Source organism: Mastomys coucha, unplaced genomic scaffold, assembly GCF_008632895.1.
Source record: "Mastomys coucha isolate ucsf_1 unplaced genomic scaffold, UCSF_Mcou_1 pScaffold9, whole genome shotgun sequence".
NCBI lineage: Eukaryota > Metazoa > Chordata > Mammalia > Rodentia > Muridae > Mastomys > Mastomys coucha.
Window position 1 is genome coordinate 105,505,628 of NW_022196915.1, and position 8,734 is coordinate 105,514,361.

Consider the following 8,734-nt stretch of genomic DNA (forward strand, 5'->3'; position numbering starts at 1 on the left):
CTCTCTCTCTCTCTCTCTCTTTCTCTCTCTCTGCTTCTACTACCGTCTTGACTCCCTCCCCCATGCCCTGAATAAACTGTATTCTATACTAAACCATCATGTGGCTGGACCCTCAGGGGGAAGGGATGCCTCAGCGTGGGCCCACCAAGGAACCCCCTTCCCCCTTCCCTGACTACACATTCACTCAAACATAACCCCTCTCTCTTTATCTTTTTATAAACATATCAATATGCAACCAAATTTAGGGAAATAACAAAAAATTACATGTGTTTGTCTGTCTATATTTCTATAGGTATGGACCTCGTGTGCATTTAACGTTTTAGTATGACTTCAGTTTTGTGACAGAATGTAGCACACTGCCCTTTGTATTCATTTAACTCACATATAAGTTATCCAGTGGAAGAACTATAGGATATTTTGCTTGCGAAAAGGTGACCCTTCTCTCAAAATTTAGAGACCCGTATCCCACTCCTACAAAGCCTTTTATTTTTCTTTCCAAGGGAACCCTGGAGTCTTGTAAGTTGTGCTCCAAACACTATGTATTCAGAATTATTTATTTATTGGATTTCAGAGTCACACTCCTTCTCAGGAGTAAAAGGTCACAGGCAAAGGACTCTGGCAGTTTTGGTCATAAACACACTTGTGACCTGACTACAGTCAAACTCAAGGGCACCAGGGAGGCGAGGAGGAAACTGAAAACAACCCACAAGTCTTTGAGTGCCCGTCTGTGTGCTTCTTCCTCAAATACTGGAGCAGCTTGCAACTTAATTGGCTTTTTTTCTCCTTCTTCTTTCTTTATGTGAGAAAATAAAAATGATTTGATCCCAAAGTCATGGGAAAATGGATCAGAGTGAGAGTAAAGCAGAATGAGTCTGTTCTGCGTTAGGTGTAGTTGGGGGTGGGATGCTAAATAAACACAGCATTTCCACCTCCATGGCAAACATCCTGGGGAGCGAGGGCTCACCTTGCACTGGGGTTGGCAGCCCTGTGCCCTGTGGAACAAGGAAAGCATCAAACTGATGTCTTTGTTTGACCACTAAGGCTCAGAAACATAGGTGGCCCACGGTGGCTTGATGGCCTGCACCTAAGCCATCAACAGAAACTAAAACAAAGAAGGGTGGTTTTGAGTTAGGTGTCTTCATTTTTAAGGTCAACAGAATAACAACAACCAACACACTCCTCTGTGTGAGCCTAGCTACGCTCCCGCTACGACGATATTTTCATTTTACAGATACCATTGCTGAGTATTAGGGATGGTAAACTTGGTAAACACTTTCCAGAGAACTTGGAGTTAGACTAAAACATACAGCCATGTCTTTCAACCCCAAATCCCATGACTTTCACGCATGTTCAAAGAAGGAAATTCAGACATTTTGAGCTGGGGTACCTAGTGCTCTTTCTAAAACCATTTAAGATGTCTGGGCTAACTGTGTGGGGACAGCTCCAACACTTACCTCTGAGCCATCAGAGGGGCTGTGGCAGCTTCCTCATATGTCTCACAATAATAATGAAAAAGTAAGAGACTACAGCTAGGACCTTTGAAGAGCTGCATATGTTAAAGATGAGGTGTTCAGGTGTATGTTAATCTGGCAGGTATTCTTAGAAGGATGTCAAGACAGAGAGAGAGCAAGCAGATAGCCATCCGAAAGGAAAGAGACCTCAGCAGGAAACAAATGTGCTAATTCCTTCTTCTTGATCCTCAAGTCTCCAGCACTGCGATGAAACAAATTTGCCATGTTTAAGTCTTCCAGTGGTGGTGGGGTTGTTATGATGACCTGGCCAACAATCCCAGATTACATGTATGTATACTAGGGTTCTCTAGAAAAACATCAAATAGGATGTATGTATAAATTATATATGTCCACTTGTAGCATGTCTGTGCTGTATACACATGCATCAAGAGAGGTTTATTCAAGGAGTTGGCTAACATGGTTGGCCAGGGCTAGAGCCCTGGTCAGTCTGGAGATGAGCTAGCAATCTAATTCTGGCATCACTGCAGTCTTGCTTCTGAAAGCAGCATGAACCCAATGTCCTTTCTCTTCAGGAGACATCACTGAGGGTCATTTTCTCTCAGGGTCCTCAGATGATGGGAGTGGCCTCCCTGCACTGAGAATGGCAAAATGCTTTACTCTGACTCTACCACTTAAGTATTAATCCAATCTAAATAATACCTTAACTGAAAAATCTAGGTGGATGTTTAATCATGCTATGGAGTAGCAGAACATGATGGCATATAAAATTAAATATTATTTGTGTGTGCATGTTTTGGGAGGGCTTGTGTACCCCTTTGTGGTTCCATTTGCCTAACTAAACCGCGATGGATCAACACAAGGTTTCCATTTTCATTCTTACCTTCTGGTTCTTACCTTTAGCATTTATCTCCATTTATTATGTCATCAAAACAGCTGAGGGAAAAAATTAGTGTTGTACCAACTGCCTGGCAAACCCTGAACCCATCTTCTGGATCATCCGTGGGTGCTTCCTTCCATCTGTACAACTGAAACAGCATTCTCTACTTTCTTATGCTTCCAAACTCTGAGAGGTTGCTAAAACACAAATTTATTGATCTGGGGAGGTGGCTTGGTCAAAAATAATGTGCTTTTCGTGCAAGCCTGAGGACCCAAGTTTGAACCTCCAGAACTCATACAAAAAGCCAGGAGAAGTGATAACATCTGCAGTCCTAGTGTGGGATGAGGTAGGAGCAGAGATGAGCAGGTTTCTCGAGCGCACTGGCCTGCCAGTCCAGATAGTCGGTAAGTTTAAAGTTCAGCGATTTAGATGTTATAGATTTCCGAGGCACGCCCAAGAAAAACAAGCACCTTTCCCACCAAATACACAGCCCGTGTCAGTGTTTTCACAGTACCCCCCAAACCGCCAGCGGTACCAATACCCATCAACAAGAGAAAATCAATACACAATCTGTGACATATACCTATAGAGGAAGGCGAGCCACAATCTTAAGGAAGAATAGCGCTTGCGTCAGACAGCACAGTATGTGTGAGTCTTTCAACTTCTGCCATGAAAAAAGAAAACAGACATCCCAATGCTCGACACGGAGGCACACGCCATCTAGTTCTGCATGAGGAAGTCCACAAAGAGTAAGTCCAATGATGTGTCAGAGGCAAGATGATTGGGATGTGGGCGGGAACTTAGCAACGAGGCTCTCACGTCCCTTATCTTCATGGAAAGCTTGGCCACACAGGTGCATGTAAGTGATATGTCAGTTCTGCTTCACAGTGCTGACTTTCCTACTCAAGGAAATAAGAACCCACCATGCCTAATGCCCATTTCTCCTCATAAAGGCTCTTCAATGTCTCCTAAGTTCAGAAGGAAAGACATTATACGTAGTCCAAATTTGGTTATATCATCTTTAAAACAATAGTCATAAAGGACAGTTGTATTTTTTGTTTGTTTGTTTGTTTTCTTTCCTTTGGTTTTTCAAGACAAGTTTTCTCTGCATAGCCCTTTCTGTACTAGAATTCACTCTGTAGACCCCGCTGGCCTTGAACTCACCACCTGCCTCCACCTCCTGAGTGCTGGGATTAAAGGCCCGGGGCACCACCACCTGTGGTAGTCAGTATTTTGAGGGTGCATAGACAAAAGTGCCTGTGGTCTACCAAAGTCATGATGCAAGCCCTGAGGCCACCTAAAATGCAGGTGTATCCATCTTACCACACTTGGATGTGGTTGTGGAGATGCTCCTATCTCATCGCCCAGCCTGCTCTCGTCTTTCATGGCTTCATTCCCCCTGAGGATGCTCCAGAGTAGTATTCTCTAGAGAGAATAGAAGACAGCACAGCCTGGGCTCTCTGTGTCTGAGTGAACCGTGAACGGGAGGAGGAGGGAAGTCTAAGAGTCAATGGCTTGCAGGTTCCCATCCAGGTGCTGGGACAGGAAGTTTTAGAACCCATGAAGATGGAGGACTTGAGTGTGGTCTGCCCCATTCTCACTACATGGACTTGTGTGTGGCCTGCCCCATTCCCACTACATGCACCTCACCTACAGTGGTACCAGTAGTGACAAAGGGATTCAGGATGCACAGCCAGCTCTGAATCACGTGCGCTCCGGGTTTTCCTTCTGGGCCACGGCTCACACTCTCACAGAGTGGAGAAGTTGGAGGGGTTGGAAGGAGAGGGCTAAGGGAAGCCTTTTCAGTGTGTTTGTCAGCCATCTGGGAACAGCCCCTCACGATGCCTATATTAGTGCCAGCCTAAGCTCAGCTCCACAGGCTGATGTTTATGACCTCTTGGCGGCCTGACCTCAGAGCATTAGACTCTAGCTGGAGGAAATGGTGTAACATTTATGTTAGGGCAGTGATCAGGTGGCAAACCAGTGAGAAAATGGAGTGGATGCTTAAGAAGAGACAGAATAAAACCAATCCTTAAACTTTACCAAAGAAAAGATAGAATGGAGTTAGGAATCCACCAACCCAGCCCAGGTGTCCTTGTGACCTTGGAGCAAATGGCTTTGTTTCAGCAGTGGTACCCAGCCACTGGAGCCCAAAATCTGCTTCAGAATCTGCAATTGCTGTGACCATAGACGAGCCACTGAACATCTCCCTAATCCTCATATGTTCCCATGTGCAAAATGAACATTATAATATCACTACACAAGGTCATCACCACACGAGGTCATCACCACACGAGGTCATGCGGTTCCGAGGACTTAGAAGAACACCTGCTCTGGTATACGTATGAACGAGAATATCCCTGTACACGGTATGAATGAGAATATCCCTTCTAAATGATTTTTTTGATGATTTTCTCTTATCCTCGCTTCCTATCTCTGAGTGGGGGCTTTCTTACTTTCATGTAACAAGCCATTTCACTCTCATCTTCTTTTAAATACCCTTCCAGTTGCTGTCTCATACAAGCATTCCATTAGTGATGTGGGGGTTGGGCTTCAGCTATCAACTCTGTCTTCAGGGACTCAAATCCTGTTATAATGACACTGAAGATTAAAGACAGTTAGAAGCTAAAATGTAGCCGGTGTGCACCATCAAGAATACCCCAAGGGTGTGCATATACATTCTCCAATCCTAGCATGCTGCTACTGAGCAGTTATTTTCTTTGTTGTTTAGAAAGAAAGAATTTCTAAAACATTGCCATGCCACAGCAAGCAGACTGTGAAGTGATCCAGAACAGGCTGAACCGATAAAAATATCTGTGAAAGTGTCCAGACTGATGATATATCCTAAAAATAAGTTTTACAAAATAGTGAAAGAAGTAGAATGAGCCTGGTTTCCCATACATGCAATTTCATGTTTGATTTTTTTTTTTTAAGGTCTAAAATATTCAGTTTGAAAATGATTTGAGTACTGCCATCTGGTATGGAGAGAGAGTGAAAGGACCTAGCTAGGGAACAATAGAAAACCTCGTTCGAAGAGCGAAGGAGCAAAACTTGATGTGTTGACGGCAAACAAACGCATGCACAGCCCCTGCGTGTAGAGTGGATGCTCTCCCCGCTTGTCTTCAAAGCAGTATGCTGTGTGGCCCCAGTGAGAGACAAGTAGGCCTAACTGTTATTTACGTCTCTTCTCAAGACTTCAAAGCAGATGAGCATTGTTGCGTTGCCAGCTCTGAGAGAAAGAGGGGTTTCCAATTATAAATTCTAACCTTAGACAAGCAAGTCCCCTTCCAACTCCAACAAAGAAATTCAGAGGTCTAACATAGCAGTGTTTTAAGAGCATCCTCTCAGCATTTGTTAGACCTGCAATATGGGGTTTGCTTCATATCATAGAAAACCAGGTTTCTTGGTGTATGTATACAGAGCATGCTATGAGTACACATCACAGGGCCAATCTACTGAGGACAACACTGGGGTATTTCATTGATGATATTCTTCCATCAATGAAATGACTTTGTCCTCTAAAATTGTCAAAGAATTTGGAGAAGATTTCTGTGTGACATTTTCAGCCAGCTCATTACCTAGCATTAATTACATTGGCCAGACAGAATATGTACCAAGCAGCCCTGGTAAACCTTAGAGACGTGAGCAGGGAATGTCCAGAGCTCATGTAGACCAAGAGTCTAGAGTTCTAGGGAAGGGATTTGCACATGCAAGCAAGTATGTTTTAGAATTCTAAGAAGATTCCTAAAACGTGTTGTATCAAATTAGTAACCAGTGTTCCTATGATAAATGAATATAAATAGCATAAACCAGGTTTGGAGACTAATTAAATATTTAAATTATTAATTTTGAGGGGTAATATTTGAAACTATGCGTGCAATGTATAAAAATCAGTCTGGGTGAGTGGCATGACCACTGTCTCATATTTTGTCATCTCTTTTTGACGGGATATTAGTAACATCTGATATTTTGAAATGTGCAGTTGCTGTCAACCAAACATCGTGCTGTGCTGTAGACTAGTGGAGGCCTCCTCTCTTCTCTGGCTGGAAGCTCCATCAGTGGCCTTCTCCCTGACTTCCTCCACAGGTTTGGAAAGCTTGACCAAGTCTTCCTTATTATTCTCATCAAGGACAACTTCCATCAGATTTTCCTACACTGGCATAACAGAGCAAGCCACTAGCACTGAAGTTTCATGGCTTGGTTTTTATTTTTTTCTACTGTCCTGTCAGAGGAGATAGGGACTTCTGTGCACAAGTCCAAATGAGCAGCTCTGACTTTTAACCTGGCATTTGGTTGCCTCCAACTCATTCTTAGCAATGCCTAAGGTAAGTTTATCTCTCTGAGCTTCTGTATTGCCTGAGTAATTACCAATGTGTCTGTGCTCTTAGCTGCCCTAGAGTACCACACACAAGAGCAGCCCTTCCACTGACTGACATAGCCTCTCAAATTCACCAAGGCCAAGGTACTCTGGACAACACTGGGGTATTTTTATATTCTGTGAATGAAATGACTCTGTCTTTTGCCATCGTCAAGGCAACAAGGTTCCCGGGAAGCTGTGTGGTCAGACCATGCAGAACAGAGTAGGAACTGTTTCAGTCCTTGCCTTTGGACATTGAGACACTACTGACCTATTATTTAGAAGAACTGACTACCAACACCTGGTCTTCAATCGATGTTGGACAAGGAACTTATTTCTCCTTTAAATTCATTTATTCTGGATTTGAGGGTGTAGAAAAGGAATCAGAGACATTTTGAAATAAGTTATAAACAGCTTCAGACAACAAAAGAACCCTATGTCTCTTCAAAACTATGAAATTGGTCTTGGGTATTTTGTACATAATTTGTGCTGTAGGCTGCGTGTTGGTGCTCAGTAAGACACCCACAAAGGCCAGGGGGGGGTGGCGCACACCCTTAATCCAGCACTTGGGAGGCAGAGGCGGGCGGATTTCTGAGTTCGAGGCCAGCCTGGTCTACAGAGTGAGTTCCAGGACAGCCAGGGCTACACAGAGAAACCCTGTCTTGAAAAACAAAAACAAACAAACAAACAAAAAGACACCCACAAAGGCAAATAAAAGGCCTTTACCCTTTAAAATGGAAGACATTTTAAATGTTTTGGTCTTAAAGACTTGAAAGAAAACTTACAATCCTGTATTATACCAGCACTATTTGGCAAAGCAAGTCATTGAGGCCAAGTTATCTGTAAGATGAAAGTGTGCGCCTTACTGTAGGGGCAGGCCTGCCTAGCGGAGGAACAATCTGCTTCGCTTTCTACTGTACTTGTCTATAAATGCAGAGAGAGGACACCATGTGGATCCAATGGCAGAGAAGAGCAGCCGGGAGGACCAGGGGAGCCTAAGCATTTGGCCAATGAGCCAGCCCTGCATAACCGGTGACTTTAGGGATGATATGTTTCAGTTACCAGATGCTTATGCAACTTTCGCAGGGAGTTCAGCTGAAACAGACAGAGAATTGAAGGCAAGTGACACACAGTGCCATTGCTGATTGGCCCTGGCCAACAACCAGATTATCACTGTACCTGTCAAGTCATGGCACTTCCTCAGAATGGTGTTTTGGTTCCTGCAAAACAGGCATTCTTTCTAATAGAATTTTCTGTCATTTTTTAGTCTTTTTTGGTTTTTCAAGACAGGGTTTCTCTGTGTGGTCCTGGTTGTCCTGGAACTCACTCTGTAGACCAGGCTGGCCTCAAACTCAGAAATCCACCTGCCTCTGCCTCCCAAGTGCTAGGATTAAAGGTGTGCACCACCACTGCCTGGCTCATTTTTAGTCTTGAGTATCTTAAATATTCACATTCCACCACAGAGCAAATAGAACCAATAGTCTTGAAGTTTATATTAGCAAAGGTTGGCAATGCTGGAAATCAATAACCTTGCAGGCAGGATTCCTGCTAATGGGAATGGACACGGGTAGCTCATGTAATAGATTGTCTGGGAATGGACATGGGTAGCTCATGTAATAGATTGTTAATAACCTGCTAATGGGAATGGACACGGGTAGCTCACGTAATAGATTGTCTGTCTGGGAATGGACATGGGTAGCTCACGTAATAGATTGTCTGTCTGGGAATGGACACGGGTAGCTCATGTAATAGATTGTCTGGGAATGGGCACGGGTAGCTCATGTAATAGATTGTCTGTCTGGGAATGGACACGGGTAGCTCATGTAATAGATTGTCTGTCTGGAAAGCATATTTTTCTCTACTCATATCCGAGGGTCAAAATGATATCCTATGTGTGCTGTGTCTATGCAAAGACTGTAGTGCAGAAACACTATTTAGTTCTCTCTTGGTCTCTTTGTACAGAGAATAATTATCATGATTACAGAGTTTCAGTGTGGGAGAATCCATGTGGCTTGACTGCCTTGTAAG